The sequence below is a fragment of the Dermacentor andersoni genome, chromosome 1 (genome assembly GCF_023375885.2).
Source record: "Dermacentor andersoni chromosome 1, qqDerAnde1_hic_scaffold, whole genome shotgun sequence".
Lineage (NCBI taxonomy): Eukaryota > Metazoa > Arthropoda > Arachnida > Ixodida > Ixodidae > Dermacentor > Dermacentor andersoni.
The window spans coordinates 274,911,419-274,926,880 of record NC_092814.1 but is presented as its reverse complement, the minus strand read 5'-3'; positions in this window follow the sequence as shown (position 1 = coordinate 274,926,880).

Sequence of the window (15,462 nt, the reverse complement as noted above, 5' to 3'; positions counted from 1 at the left end):
AAGTTTCAGCCGCTGTCAGGTTCATGGCACCAGATTCTCGGTGTGTTTGCCTCTAAGGGCAATGTCAAGGCGCCACTACTCTCCAAGATCGTCTTGGAAGCGGTGATGCTAACTGAGAATGCTGGGCTGAGAGTGGATTATGTGACATGCGACGGAGCATCATGGAATCGGGCAATGTTGCATCAGTTCGGAATATCGGGTAAAGGAACAGCTATCAAGCCATCAACATCCCACCCCACTGATGATAACCGACGACTGTTTTTCCTGTTAGACTTTCCACACTTAGTGAAGGGTGTGAGAAACGGCTTTATGAAAGCCGGTTACAAGACACCGGCAGGGCATGTGGACGTGAAGCCACTAAAGATAGCTTATGAACTGGACAAATGTGCCACAACGCTCAAAGTTATGCCAAAGATAAGCGAAATCCACCTGAACCATAATAATTTTGAAAAAATGAAAGTTAATTATGCCTTTCATCTTTTCAGCTCTGAAGTTCTACGTGGCCTCTTCTTCTATAAGAGCCAAATTGACAAAGCCTTGGCACACCGGAAGCAGACAGAACATTTCATTGGATTTATGCAGAAGTTAATTCCCATCATGACATCGAGACTTCCATCCAGTGCCCTCAGACCGAATTCACCAGAAGAACAGGTGCTGAGTGATTCCCTACATTACATCAACGAATGGGAAGCGAAAACAGGCCCCTCAAAAGCAGGTTTTTTGTCTTCAAGCACAGCAGAAGGTTTAAGAGTGACCCTGCAAGGAACGTTGGAGCTGTTAAGATACCTAACGGAGCAAGTAGGTTACAAATATTTGCTAACTTCCCGCCTGAGCCAGGATCCCATAGAGAAGTTGTTTGGCATAATTCGCCAGTTTTCGGGATGTAATGATCATCCAACCTCAGCACAGTTCCTTACTGCTGTTAACTTTCTGAGCTTCAATAATTTAGTAAAAGCTCTAGACACAGGCAACTGCTCAGGTGGCGCAATCGTGTCATTTGTCGGACCAGCTGAGGCAGCCAACCAAGTGGACAACTTGATTGGTGCAGGAAGAATTGACGATGCCTCCAGCGTGCTTGAAACATCATCCTTGTGGACTGATCATCCTTATCCGGAGAAGCATAGTGATGCAAGGCTGGTATTTTATTTGACTGGCTATGTGGCCCGACGAAAAATACTAACAACGAAATGTCGGGATTGCTTTGAGCAGCTGCTGACATCGGTTGAGAATTCACATGAAGCTCTCTCATCTTTCACCCAATTTTGTGATAAAGGGGGGCTTCTGCATCCCTCAAGACAACTTTTTTAATTCGTAGAAGCTTTGGAGGATAGCTTCACAATGTGGTTCAGTTGGACGAAGGTCCAAAGAGATAGCGTCACCGATATTTTGCATTGTATGCAACACGTGCCTTCCATTGGTTGTGATGCCCACAAAGAAGCACTGTCAACCAATATAGTGAAGTTTTTTATCTTGACACGACTTCACTTCTTCATCAAGTCTTTGAACAAAGAAAGAATATCAACGCGAGAAAAAAAGAAACATCTGAAGATGCGCCGCACTACATAAAAACATAACAATGCGGATGCTCACTTTGCCTAATCTTAACTTGCTGAATAAAACTGTTAAAAATTAAGAAGCTTGTGTGGATCTCAGTTATTTTCTATTTTTATAGACAGTGCTATGGTGCCTGTTTGTTAGGAATTAGTAGTCAACACCAGCATGCCAGTAATTTTGAATCTCCAGTAATGCAGGTCATCTCACAAGGTGAACTGATTAGCTAACTCAGACCTCACGGGTTAATGATGAATAAGAGCTACGTAAGAATATATATATATATATATATATATATATATATATATATATATATATATATATATATATATATATATAGCATTCACTTGACGAAACTTCATGTGACCTCGAAGAATTGAGCGCTGAAGTGACGACGTTATATGAGTACATAAATGACCTCATAGTACGAGACAGTTCAATTTCACAACCTTAGTCCTCTCGGTGGTGTAATCTTCCTTCGTGTAATTGTGGCATACTTGGCTATCACTAATACTGCTTCGTCTTTCCGGCGAAACTGCAGCCTCTCTCTCTCTCTCTCTCTTTTTTTTTCTTCCTTTTTCTGCGAGTCCAGCCCCACCTTGCTGGTACCATAGAGGTGGAGGACCTGACAGCGGGACTTCGCTGAGAAACTCATCCAGCACTCTTTCAAGAATTTTGTCCACGTAACGCTGTCCAGTCAGTGTGTGATCGAAGAAGATGGGACTGATTATAGCACCGGCGTAAATTCCGCACCCCACATTGAACGACCACTGGTACTGGTGCAGATCGCACTTTACCCAATGTGAACTGGAGTCACTCTAATAGTGCGCATCATGCAAATTTACATGGTGTTGTGCCATACCACGTGGCTATCATCGAGGCGACGGAAGCTGCCGCACTACGTGCACCACGTGGCTATCGTCGAGGTGACCGGAGCTCCCACTTCTCCCCGACGAATCAAGAATTCGACGAGGGGAACTTCAAGAAGCACCCAGCCATCTCCGTGACGAATCAAGACTTCGACGCGAGTGACGTCGACACCTGCCAAACTGGTTCCTGCCGACGAGGGTTCGCCAAGGGGACTAAAGACGAGGGGTCCAAAGACGAGGGAGACCAAAGACGAGGGGTCGCCAAAGGGACTAAAGGGAGAACCGGCCCATAGTGAGGAGAGAGAGTCACTCGCAGCCGCCCAGTCGGTCCGATGCGCTCTTGCAGCTACATGTATGCTATCATCCACTATCTGTAAATGTTGTATAAAGTTTTTCGTTTCTTCGTCTGCGGAAAGAGTCCATCTTTCGTCCTCCACCCCGAAGTCACAACAATGGACGTTTCTGCGAAAATTGGCTTCATCTGTGCATATGAGGTTGCTAAAATAGTCCGGTGACGCATCGGCTTTTGTGAGGACCCAATTCGAGAAATCTAGACGATTTTACAGGTCCCTACCCGCTAAGCATTGGTGCTGGTTAAGGTGGTACGGGTGCAAGGCCGTCGTGTAGAACCCTCCTAACTGATGACTTCGAAATTGGTACCTGGGCGGCCACGTCCCGCACTCTAGCATGAGGGTTTGAGGCCATAAATGCTAGAACATCCGCGCTTAGGCTAGGTCTGAAAGATGGAGTACTCCACCGCTGTTTCTTGAAGCTGCCGGTTTGTCTCAGGTTTTCATAATTTGGATAATAATCGATGCGTTTGGTCTACTGCCACACTTTAGTGACTATTATGTATTTGCCGTCTTCCTCTTGTTGCCAAGGTAACGATCATGTTTTCCTTCTGCACATTAGAGAAAGACATGGCGACTGGGACGAAACAAAACGCACCTTTATACCTCTGCATTGACGTTGTCAATTCGCTTTTCTGGTGATAGGTCTTGTGGCAAAAAAAAAAAAAACCATCCGTGCACTTTATCTACGCTAAGACAGCAGCTATCACAGCCTGTTTCCAACTAACACCAAACGCAAAGTGTTACTTCTGCCAGGGCGTGGCAGACAAGGCACTAGCTCGATTAAGATGTTTTTCTTTATTTCCTTTATTTCGTTCTGGATAACTCAGAGCGCTGCTTTATGTTGCGGGTGGGAGCGCAGTCACGTGGTATTCTCCATATTTCGCGGGGTTCATTTATCAGCCGGAAAAAAATTAGTACTTAATTAGTACGTCTCTGAAAATACCGCAGTAAGATGGCCCTTGGCGGTGTCTTAAAATGTCTCATTGACACTTTGATAAGTAGGATAGTACGTCTCGAGTTAGATAATTAATTACAATTACCTAATTAAATCTCAGTAACGAAAAAACTACTGGCAGCTACTGCACCGCACTGTAAACAATATGCACTAGGTTTCCTTCGAGCAACGCACTGCTCTTTCTTTTTAAATCTTGGTGCATGATAGTTAACTGGGATACCCTGTATATATTTATGACCTTTGCATGTAACTGACGCTGTTTTCATACTTAATAAATGTGGTAAATTATTAGAAATGTTTTTTTTTTTGTCATGAGTCGTTAGCATTGCTTACTGGAAAGAGAAGCAATACTAAAACACACAACATTCCCGTGCATTTCACACGCCCTTCATAAAAGACTCTGCCGAAGGGGTCACTGAAGTCTATTGTTTTCATGGTCTAAAAAGCACGCAACGCAGTTTGAAGTGTGATGAACATACAGCAGCATATTGATTGTCTAGGCATAGGCTATCCATACCCTTAGAAATAATTCTTAATTCTTAATTGGCGACCGCCATCTCTTTAAAAATACAATAAACTTTGTCCTGTGTGTATATTTCAATATATTGTGCATTTGCATAGGGTTTACAGTGGAAATTTATAACAATGTTGAAGTGAGAAAATACGGATGAGGCAGCCGCCGCTAGTGCTTCTAATGCGCGTGTCCTCCTATTATCAAGATTTGCAGAAATAAAGCGAAAGTGTGAATTAAAACCCGCGCACGTCCGCGCCAACAATGATGCAGTAAGCTATTAGCCCCAGTAAAATTTCAAGTGAAAAGGTGGAGGAAAGTCAAAAGAAACCTCGAATGATGTGAGTGACAAAGCTCTGGTAATGGCACATAAGGTGTGTGTGTGGGGGGGGGGGGGGGGGCTTCGGCATCGCGGGCGGGGGAGGGGGGCTCAGCCACCCCCCCCCTCTCCCGGAAAACTCCGGAGGTGGCTCTGGCCCTGGAGCGCCCCCGTAGCCGGCGCCTATGGTGAGAACTAACCTAAGGAGCGACAGGTAAACTTCAGGAGCGTGCGCTTGGGGATTGATTGCGAGGGATTTAGAAACGGCTTCAATTCCTTCACTCATAGTCATGTTAGTGTAAGGGGCAGAAACATCCAAAGTGACTAGAATAGCGCTGTCGGAAAGGATTTGGTTGGCGTTGATGCCGTCAATAATTCGAAGGAAGTGCGGCGTGTCTTGAACAAAATATGGGAGGGTGGTGGCGATGTTTGACAGGTGGTGATTTAAGAATTTAGAAAGTGGCTCAGTAAGTGTGTTGTTATTGGACACAATAGGCCGACCTGGGATTTCTGCTGTAAATATTTCTTCGACGGGAACTTTCTGTATTTTAGGAAGAAGATAAAAGCGGCCTGCTTTTTTGTTCTTGGGCATTATGAAGCGATATTCAGATTGCGTGATTAGTTCCCTGGACAGGAGCTCCGCTATTGTGTTTTTCACAGTATTGCTGTAGTCTGAAGTTGGGTTACAGTCGAGTTTTCTGTAACGGTGTGGTTGCTCAGTTGTTTGGAGGCCTCATTCTTGTACTTTTCTATAGGCCACATTACGATACTGCCACCTTTGTCTGTTGGTTTTATTACAATATCATTCCTTACTGCGAGTTCTTTAAAGATTTGGTGCTGAGCGGGGGACAAATTTTTGCGTTTCCGGCAATGCCGCACTGACTCTAGAATTTCCTTTGAGATCAGCTTCAGGTCTGGGCACTGTTCGGTTTCTGGTGTCCACGTGCCCATCCATCCATCTTATTTCCTAGTATCCATCTTATTTTCCTGCGTCTGGCCTATCGAAAAAGAACTCCTTGATGCGCATGCGTCTTGAAAACTCTGTTATATCTTTGTGGAGTTCGTATTTGTTTACTGCGTTGTTCATGGGACAAAACGTTAGATGCACGTTTCAGGAGATCAACTTCCTCGGAGCTTAGACTCTGGGATATGTCTACTACGTCGCTGCAGTGCTCTGGATGCTCGCCTGTACGACTATCGGTGAAGATATGTGCTGTAGGGGTTACATTAGTTTTCTTGGGTGGATCTGCAGCTCTAATACCCCCCCCCCTTTGTGCTGGTATTTATCTAGTAATTTTTCCTCCCTAGTTTGGACGAATTCTTCAAGTTCTCTTCTTTCCGGTTCAGATAAATTTATGCTGTCGAGTTGATCAGCAATTATCATAAGTTGTCCCTTGCAGTGTCCTTCGAGAATATCAATTAAAGAGAGCGATGCATTTTCTAGGACAGCATTCCACTTCAATAATAGATCAGCAATTATCATAAGTTGTCCCTTGCAGTGTCCTTCGAGAATATCAATTAAAGAGAGCGATGTATTTTCTAGGACAGCATTCCACTTCAATAATAGCCGGGAGGGTAAGGAACCGAGGGCACATCTAACCTTAATTCCGAGACCTTTTGGGATTTTCCTCTGTTTAATGCAGCTAGCGTAAGTTTTTAGGTGAAATCTGTAATTTGTTTGCCTGGCGGCGAGTTTGCGGGATTGGAGGAAAGGGTGAGATTTGTTGTTGCGTGTGCTATCCGTATTGCGTGGTAGTCATTTCTGTTTTGTTCGGGCACACCTCCGGGGCGAAACATCTTCAGGTGGTATCTTTTTACGCTCAATTTTCTTGTCGAGGCCTGCATCGATGTCTGCCTGTGTATCTGTCTGCTTACTAGTGTATGTAGCTGTTTGCGTGAAGGTTTCGCGGGTGGTTGTGGGCTTCCGTATGAACGGGAGTTGTACGGGTGGTGTTGGTTCCGCGTCCACCGTCTGTGTAGATGCTTCTTGGGTTCTAGCTTTGGTGGAACGCGCGTGCGAGCTGGTGTTGAAAATTTCAAGCGTGTGTTTCTGTGTTGAAGCTAACTGGAACGCAGAATTGACTGGTCTTGTTGGTTGCGTAGATTTAAAAGAGTTCCTGAGCCTGTACTTTATGTTGTTAGCCATTACCTTGCCGCCATAAAAATTGGGATTTAGTCCGTCCCGGGCGAGCAGAATGTCGGGGTCCTGGTGTATTTGAGCGGGGTGGATGACATCGACGTTTTCGTGTTGGTTTCCAATGTCCATAAGAAAATCATTGAGATTACGTGTCTCTAGTGCGTGACCAAGGAGTGTCTCTGATTATTGAGTAAGTGGCCTGTGTTTGTTTGCGATCCTGGGAAGTACTGTTGTCAGGGTGATTTCTGCGTTTGGTCTGTTGGTGTGCAGATCGTTTATGAGTGTTTTCATGGCCTTAACTGTGTTGTCACCGGTGCCGTGGTTAAGGTCATTAGTCCCGAAGTGAATGACGAAATGTGTGATGCACTGTAGAAAAAAGCTGATGATTTAAATAAAATTTAAAGATATTTTTTGTACAGCAAAATACATTTTCTGTGAATGCTATATGACAGAAACCTGTTAAAAGAAAATACAGAAATTTTCGGTTCTTGATCTCTAGTGCATAAATCAAGTCAAAACTACAATATAACCGTTTTAAATTATTGTAACTGCATAAAAAAACTATAAAATATTTTTTTTCTTTTCATACACGCCGTTTTTTGCATATACCACGCATGACGCGCTGTTTGGGGTACGGCTTTGATGCCTCGTGCCATAATCAAGATGGCTGCTGTTCGCGTCAACGCATGTCGGCACTGCTCCGTTTCTGTTTTCGAAAACCGTAAGAGGTGTGTGGTTTTCAAGTATATTACAAACAGTGCACGACGTATTCTTTTACCCAATGTTTTCCGCGTGTTCATGACATAGAACAGGACTACAATGCAGCCGGCATAGAAAATTCAAGCGAACAATGACAAAATTTAGCAACTACGTGTTCCGACATTTCAGCGTACGTTGTGCTTCGTGAGGTAACGTGGGATTTGCGTATTAAATTTAGCTTTAGTTTTTTTGTTATAGCACACCTAAGTGCTAGCCAGTGGGCTTGACAAATATATTATTGTCTGTTCTTGCTTTTTCAGAATGTACTTGTTTTTGCAGTGGCTGCGAGAAAAAAAAAGCATGCGTGAGCTCTCAACAAAGCTCACTCGGCGACGTTAGCTCTTAGCTACGATCAAGTGTTTAGTTTATTGAAATGACCGCAATATGCGACTTTTTTTCCGTTGTGTGATATTTTATTTGCTTTGATGCTGGCATATGAACCCGCCGCATATGAAGGCACACGGTATCGGGTAATGATTTTGTTGCTTCGTTAGCTGCGGTTCGAGTGTTTTGGTGCGTTACCGTCGGAAAATGATTTTGCCTGGTCACTGACTAAGTCGCTACATTTTCAAAACATTTAGCGGGAACACTGGACTGCGTGACCTTGTGTACTGTCTGCGCATTTTAAAAGCGCAGCGCGGGAGGGGCTCGTACCCGAGCCGCGAAGATATGCTGTCGTCCTCGCATGTTGTCTGCTAGCCTCACTTCCCGACTTTGACAAAGAATAACAAAACGCATGAATGGTGGACTGCAATAATCGGAAACAAATGGTCAAACTTTGCAGAAACTGAACTGTAGCAACACATTTAGTAAAAAAAAAAAGTAAAAAGGCCGCATGTGTCTGCTTCACGTATCTAATAATGTACAGTTAACGTAATGTGCCCACCGCTTTAAATTATCAGGACTATTTTCGACCTTGTGCCATTCCGGTAGACATTATTACGAAAATAGCTGACGTGTGATTTGTTTGCGACTGCGCATTTAGCGACCGGGCGCAAGGGCAACTCGCGGAGGCAGCGCGGAAGGGACGGCGGCTTCGACTCCACCAACAAGTGCGTACTTAGCGACCGCGCGCTGTATGTTGAACTTTAGCAGACGGCCCATGCGTTTGGGCGCGCTGCGTTCTCGCCGCTCTTGCGTTGAACCGATAGATAGCACGAAGGCCACTTCGCTCGCTGCTGCTGCTGCGCTTGCTCACACCAGCGTTTTGACAGCGAGTGTCTGCGCTCATCGAATGTGATGTGTTCATGTTTGCTTATGCGCGCTGACACCGTGCTTGTTAATTCAGTTAGTAAGCGAATGTTTCCAAGTTTATACTGCCGATCAAACTAGTATCCTTACTTCTTATAGCTGTCTACTAATCTGCTATCGCCATCGATGCTTCGCCTTTCGGGCGAAAGTGCGACTATTTTTTTTAGTTCATAAAATAAAAAAATCACATGGAGCATATAGCTCAATCCGGCCTATTGATATGGATTACATGAACAAGTGGACTTTACTTGAGCGACAGATTGCAATGTGCAGGTTGCTAATTAAAACGATTCACTGAATAACTTCATAACTATTCTATTTCAAGCATATGTACAAATTCCGAAATTGAGGCCCAGAAGTAATCAAGTCGTTGCATCACTTCTCCACTGTACGGCTTCCATTCCGCAATTTCAACATGTTCCCTCTAGCGAATAGTAAGGATTAGTTTAGAAGTGTTATAAAAGATGAAGTGATGAGAGAATGCGCATATTCGTTTTTGATATCACGTTCTAACTGGCTGCATGGTTTAAAAAATGTTTCAGCCATAGTTGCACAGACGGTATGTTAATATTGTCATGAATAGGTGACACGCATAAAAACAACCAACAAAACGACCAAGATAGTGGGAGGGTGGCAATTACACTTGTAGCTGAACCGGTGGAGACCAACCTGACATCTTTCTTTCTTTGTCTTCATTGACTGCTGTACCTTTAAAATGAAGCAATAGTCATTCTGTATGTGTCAATTTTTCTGTGCTTAACTGTACTTAAGAAAGAAAACAACAGACGCCTCAATTAACCTGAGGTTCACACATCCTCTAGCTTAGTACCTACTGGCAATAATGAAATGAAGCTTGTCAGTGCAATGTTCTGTATAGGCTTCTGCATTTCTTGAAACAAACTGCGACCACCAACATGGAGTTGTGTGTGTGTTGTGTGTATGTGTGTTGTGTGCGTGTGCATGTGTGTGTTGCGTACGTGTTTGGTGCGTGTGGGCGGGGGGGGGGGGGGCGTGTATATTTTGTCCCATGGTGAGTGCTGTTTGTTTCAAAGTGTATACGGTGCCACTTACTGGGCACGTACTAATATTCTGCAGTTACCTGAAAGGAAATAGTAGTCTGGCTGGAATAAACATTATTTGTAAGTGGCCTCGCACACGTTACTCACATGCGCACACGCCGCAGGGCACACGCTGCAGCACCGCTCTTCCAAAAAAAAAAGGTCTTGTCCTGAAGCGCTTCACTGAGCTCTGTACATACACACTACTGCCATATGTATATTAAAGCACCACTGTTAATTGTTTTCAGGTCAGTCGCAGCATGACACCTTCAGACAGGAACCAAGGTCCAGCGCCCAAGCAAGCAGCACGGCCTTGCACCAAAAGTTGTCTCCATAATCAGGTGTCTTCACGATTAAGTTTTAAAGCAAAACTCGTTACCAACGTAATGCCGAGGCCACTTCGAGTTTTCTTGTTTTGTTTTTTCAGCACCATTATGGTTAGATATATAAGCTGGTTCTCTTGCACTGTAGTAAGAAGTTCGCTGTTTCTGTTTTGTTTCGATGTGGCTTATTTAGCCATCAGTTTTTCTTGCTTTGAAATAAAAAACTTTTCTATTTTTGTACGAAACAAACTGTAGCCTGGCTCCTCTTTGTAGTATCCTTTACTACAGTATTAGCGCTGCCACGTGCTCTTTGTCACGCATGACTCCATGAAATATATGGTTCCTTGGTTTGTCTGGGGAAAAAAACCACCCACCGCTTCGGCTAAGCGGCTATGATGTTGTGCTGCTAAGCACGAGGTCGCGGGATCGAATCCCGGCCGCGGCGGCCGCATATTGATGGGGGCAAAATGGAAGAACACCTCTGTCCGGTGCATTAGAGGCACGTTAAAGACCCCCTGCTGATCAAAATTAATCCGGAGTCCCGCGCTACGGCGTGCCTCATAATAAAATCGTGGTTTTGGCACGTAACACGCCAAAATTCATTCATAAAAAAAAGCGTAAGAATGAAATTGATTAAACGATTTTCAGGTGAGAACAGTTTTGCTATTGTGTGACTCAGCTTCGATGGTTAAACCAATATCTCACTTTACACAACAGTTCCTTTTTACATCAAAAAAGCATTTGATTGTACCTGCATTTTGAAAATACGCACATCTCTTCAATGTGCACTTGACAATATCTGGACACTTTGACATAATGCACACCTACCATGATACCTCATACACGCTGAACGCCCATCTTGATGCTATTGTGTGTCGCAAATTTGTGCATGAATACATGCCGTGACTAATTCAAAAGAAATTTACTGACAGAGTCGGGGGAGTTCCGTAACTTGGCAATCAGTGCCTATTATACGCAAAGATGTGCGTATTTATTTACTTCGCTTGCCTTACTTTGAAAGGACATGTACTTTTTCCTGTTCTTCCTTCTCTACGTACGCGCGCGATCCATGGCAAGCGGAAGCTTATCTATAGCCTGGGAAATTGACTTTTAAGCTGTTATGACACCTGAAGGAAAAGCGATGCTGCTTGTTTTCTGAACCTAGTGTGCATGAGCAGTTCTATTAATATACCTGTTTTCATATTTATCTGTCCAGTGATCTTTTGATGTAAAATGAAACAATAATTAATTTTCTTCTATTATGTCCTAACTTACAAATTATTTCTTGCAGCCACTGAGAGAATAAGTGTTGACCATGTTTAACAGCAGCTCAAGAAAACTGAGTAAAGTAAAAACGGAGACACACACAAGCGCTATCGCGCGTCACATAATCATTATAAAATAACAAATATCACGTAAATATGCAGCTGGTCTCAAAACAAAACTTAGGCTCTGTGCTCAAAGCTGAAAATGTTCAACTGCAGCGCAACGACAAAGGTCACACATAGCTAGCTATGTGTGACCTTTGTCTTTGCGGTCATCACACATAGCTAGCTATGTGTGACATTTGTCTTTGCGCTGCAGTTGAACATTTGAGCGCTTGTGTGTGTCTCCGTTTTTACTTTCAAAGATGAGAGAAGTTCACACGAAAATGGAGGCTAGAAGTAATAAACAGTGGTCGAACAAAGGAATATCAGCTGCAGTCAACGTTTCTACAAAGAAAATTGTCTTCGTGAGGGCGGCAACTGCCCTCACGAAGAGAAATGCCCTTTCAAAGCGTTGGCTTCAGCGACAGTCCTGGTTCGCCCATTATTCATCACGATAGAAAATTGTATTTACACATCACACTTCTGTACAGTGGCACATAAAAAAAATGTGAAGTAACAGAAAAATTATAACAGAATACAGAACTCGTTCTGTGCCTCAATATGGATAACTGTTTTACACATACATATTCTGTAAAATAAAACAGAAAATATTATTAAGATAACAGAATCTTTTTTAACAGAAAACAGAACTTTTCCTGTGATACAAAACAGATAATTGTCATTAAACACAAAATTCCTCTTAATGTAAAACAGAAGGAACTTGTTAAACAACAGAAAAAAGAAAAATAGAAAACAGAGCTTTACAGAAATTTTCTGGCAGGACAGCTGCCAGAAAATTTGTTTTTCAAAGGAAATATTGTTTACAGTGCGTGCTGTGGTTCTGCGGCAATGAGGTCGCGGATGGTGTGTGTTGTGGCGCCACTCTTAAAGCTATCGCCATAGTTGTGTGGTGGGGTGTGGTGTGGTGAGTGTTGACTTGGTGGGAAGTGTTCGTGAATTTGCTCGTAGTGACTCTCTCTAATTAGTGCTACGTGTGACAAGGAAAGCAGAGAGCGCTCACCTTGCTCTTTCATCTTCCTCGGTAGAAATCTAGGGAAAGCACTTAGATCCAGGGAAGCACTTAAGACATCTTCAGTTCACATTGAGTGGGTGTAACCCCTTCAATGAGGTAAAGGATGCGACATTTGTTATCTATGCACCTCACATTTTCCGAGTCCCCTCGCCGCATGCGCCTTCCCTCGCTACTCGGCCTCTTATTTTGCACTTTTTGATCGCGGCGCTGGCGCTGCGCAGCAGTGCGATCGACGCGATATCAGAATTTGCGATCGCCGCAATCACGGGGCTGCGGACTGCGATCAAGAGCAAGAAAAAAATAACGAATAAAACAAGAAAACAAAAGGTGCAGCCAGCAGCGCGCGTTTTCGCGGACACCGCGCCAGCAGGCAAGCCTCAGAACTCCTCGCCTGCCCTCGCTCGCTGGCAAGATAAAAAAATGTCGCTACCTTTAGTTTTATTCATGTGGCTTAATTAGGTGCGGCTGTTCGTGCCCACTGGCGGCAATAATACCAAAGTTACTTTTACACGCGCTCCGAGACCAACGACACAAGGCCTTGTACCATGTATAGAGTTTCATAGCCCCGCTTCGGCGATCTTTCGCAGCGCTGACACCCGCCAAAGCCAAAGCTGTTCTGGCGCAGCAATTTGCTTGAGTATCAAAATGGCGCAACTGGTGCAGTATCCCCCCCCCCTGCTTCCCCCCCCCCCCCCTTAGTTTGAAAGAAAGTGTGCAGGGGCGTTATGTGTCCACCTAGTAGTGTACTATCCACTACAGCTGCTGCTGAAATGCCGATTGACTGGGCTGGACTGAACTGGGATACGAGCGAGAACGAGGCCGGCGCCCTCAGCCTGCCTCCTCGCTCGTACGCTCCAGCCAATCAGCGGCGGCCGAAATGGATGATCCACTCCCCAGTCCTGAAGATTCCGCAAACGACTTGCAGTCCTGTTTCGTCTCAGACGGCGATGGCTGCTCATCGAAGCGACTCATGCGTATGGTTCGCGCTGCCTATGGTGACAAATTCAATTTTCACTGGAAGACCATGGGAAACCTCGGGATCATCCGATTTGGCGGAGTGTCGGCTAGCTTGGCACGACAAATTTTTACAAGGCAGCTAGGCCTAACCAGCGTTGCTTTGTCCAGCGGCAAAAGTTGCCGTTTGGTACGGGGTAACGAAAATCGTAGTAGCGGTTGTACGGTATTCCTACGGCGAAATTGCCTCGCCAACCAATGTGGCGGTCTGGCTCGGCGCCAACACGATCGCTTGCTGCCACCTGAAAAGAGACCGAAGCGAAGCTGTCCTGTTGACTGAGCAACCTGCACGCGTTGGCCCAGGTGGCGTTGATGGTACTGGGAAAAAGATATCTTAACACAACAGCACATTTGCATGAAGTGGCCGCATGAAGTAACAGCATGAAATAGCACGTTTAAGGCTTGCCTCGGTCCACCGCGCAGTAAATGCAGCTGCTCGCCCACACTATATTGCTTTCCACGATGCTGAAAAGCGGGGCTTGAGGACTTAGTTTTTCAATCGCTTGAGGAAAGCAGCCCGCGCCATGCAAATCCTGTCGAACCCTGTGGGCACATGCAGACCCTGATAAAGGGGGAGAGACGGCAATGCACCGCGCCCTCAGACTCCCGCTCAGACACCGGCGTCGTTTGAGCTGGCATTTTCCCCGCGTTTTCCAGGTTTTCCCCGAGTCCCTTTGCAAAATTGACTGAGTGACGCAAAACTTTGTTTATGTCAAGACGGGCTGACACCACGTCGCATGATGCTGTCACTCTCTAGTAAGCATGTGCAAAAATATTTTAAAAAAAAACCACTTAATCCAGTTTGATATTAAGGAACAGCGTTTATTTTATTGAAAAAGAAAACAGAATGGAGGGACGGTTTAGTAAAATGCACATCGAATAAAATGTATTCGAAAAATATGGTAAAACCCATTGCAAATCGAGTCGATCATTCTCAAATACGAATAAAAACGAGATGCATACAGAAGCAAATATTTTCGAATATGAGCTATTTCTATCAACTAGTAGCAAGCTCATTGGCATGAATCCCGATCTTTGTCACAAGTGAGATTCTCTGCTGGTAAGCAAATCTCAACTGTCCCGAGACTCCTAATATACTCTCACCCTGCGCACGTGTCAGTGTTGCGTTCGCTCCTTGAAAGAGTTTATTTTGCTTTGGATGAGAGACACCTGCATTTCGGCGTTAGCCAACACTGTTTTTTGAGCTCAAGCTCCTTCAAAGCGGCGGCGGAACGCTTCGTTACCCGTTAATTCCTCAATGCGTAGGTCCTTTCTGTTCTCGTGTTCTTTCCACCGCGCGTTTGCCCCACGGACCATTTGAAGCATCCTCTTGATCAGTTGTAGTCAACATCTGATTTTTCGGACTCCCTAGGGGCTGCGAAAACGTCCGAAAAATCGGCCAGTTGGAATAAATGAATGCAACGTCTTTTACTACCCTCAAGCGCTCATATCGCCACATGCACACCTGAAGAAGCTCTGAAGGCCTTCCAGTACACTTATTAAGCATATCAGTGCTCGTACTGTGACAGGAGATGGCGGGTGCACGCGTGTATAATTAAGGAATACATACCGGTGTTTCGTGGCAATTGCCCCTTCCCGCGCTAGTTATGCTTCACCGCAATACTTTTGCGTATGCTTCACCACCTAATATTTCTGCACAAAGGCGAAGCTGACTTTCGAAAACCGGCATTATGCAACGCGCCGTTAGGGTGGCTAGAAGGGGAGGTGTGAATAACGGCGGCGCAAACGTGACGCCACAGCGCACCGATGCCGCGGGGCGGCGCTGTTGACCAAGGCGGGGTAGAAGGAAGAAGAAGCATGTGCTTGCTGCGGTAAAGATAGGGAAACGACGGAGCATATTTTATTAGAATGTGAAGACGTCTACCCAGCGGTCGATTTAGGCACCACTGGCCTCCTTGAAGCCCTTGGGTTCAGCGGGAGCAGTGGTAAAGCAAACAGGTC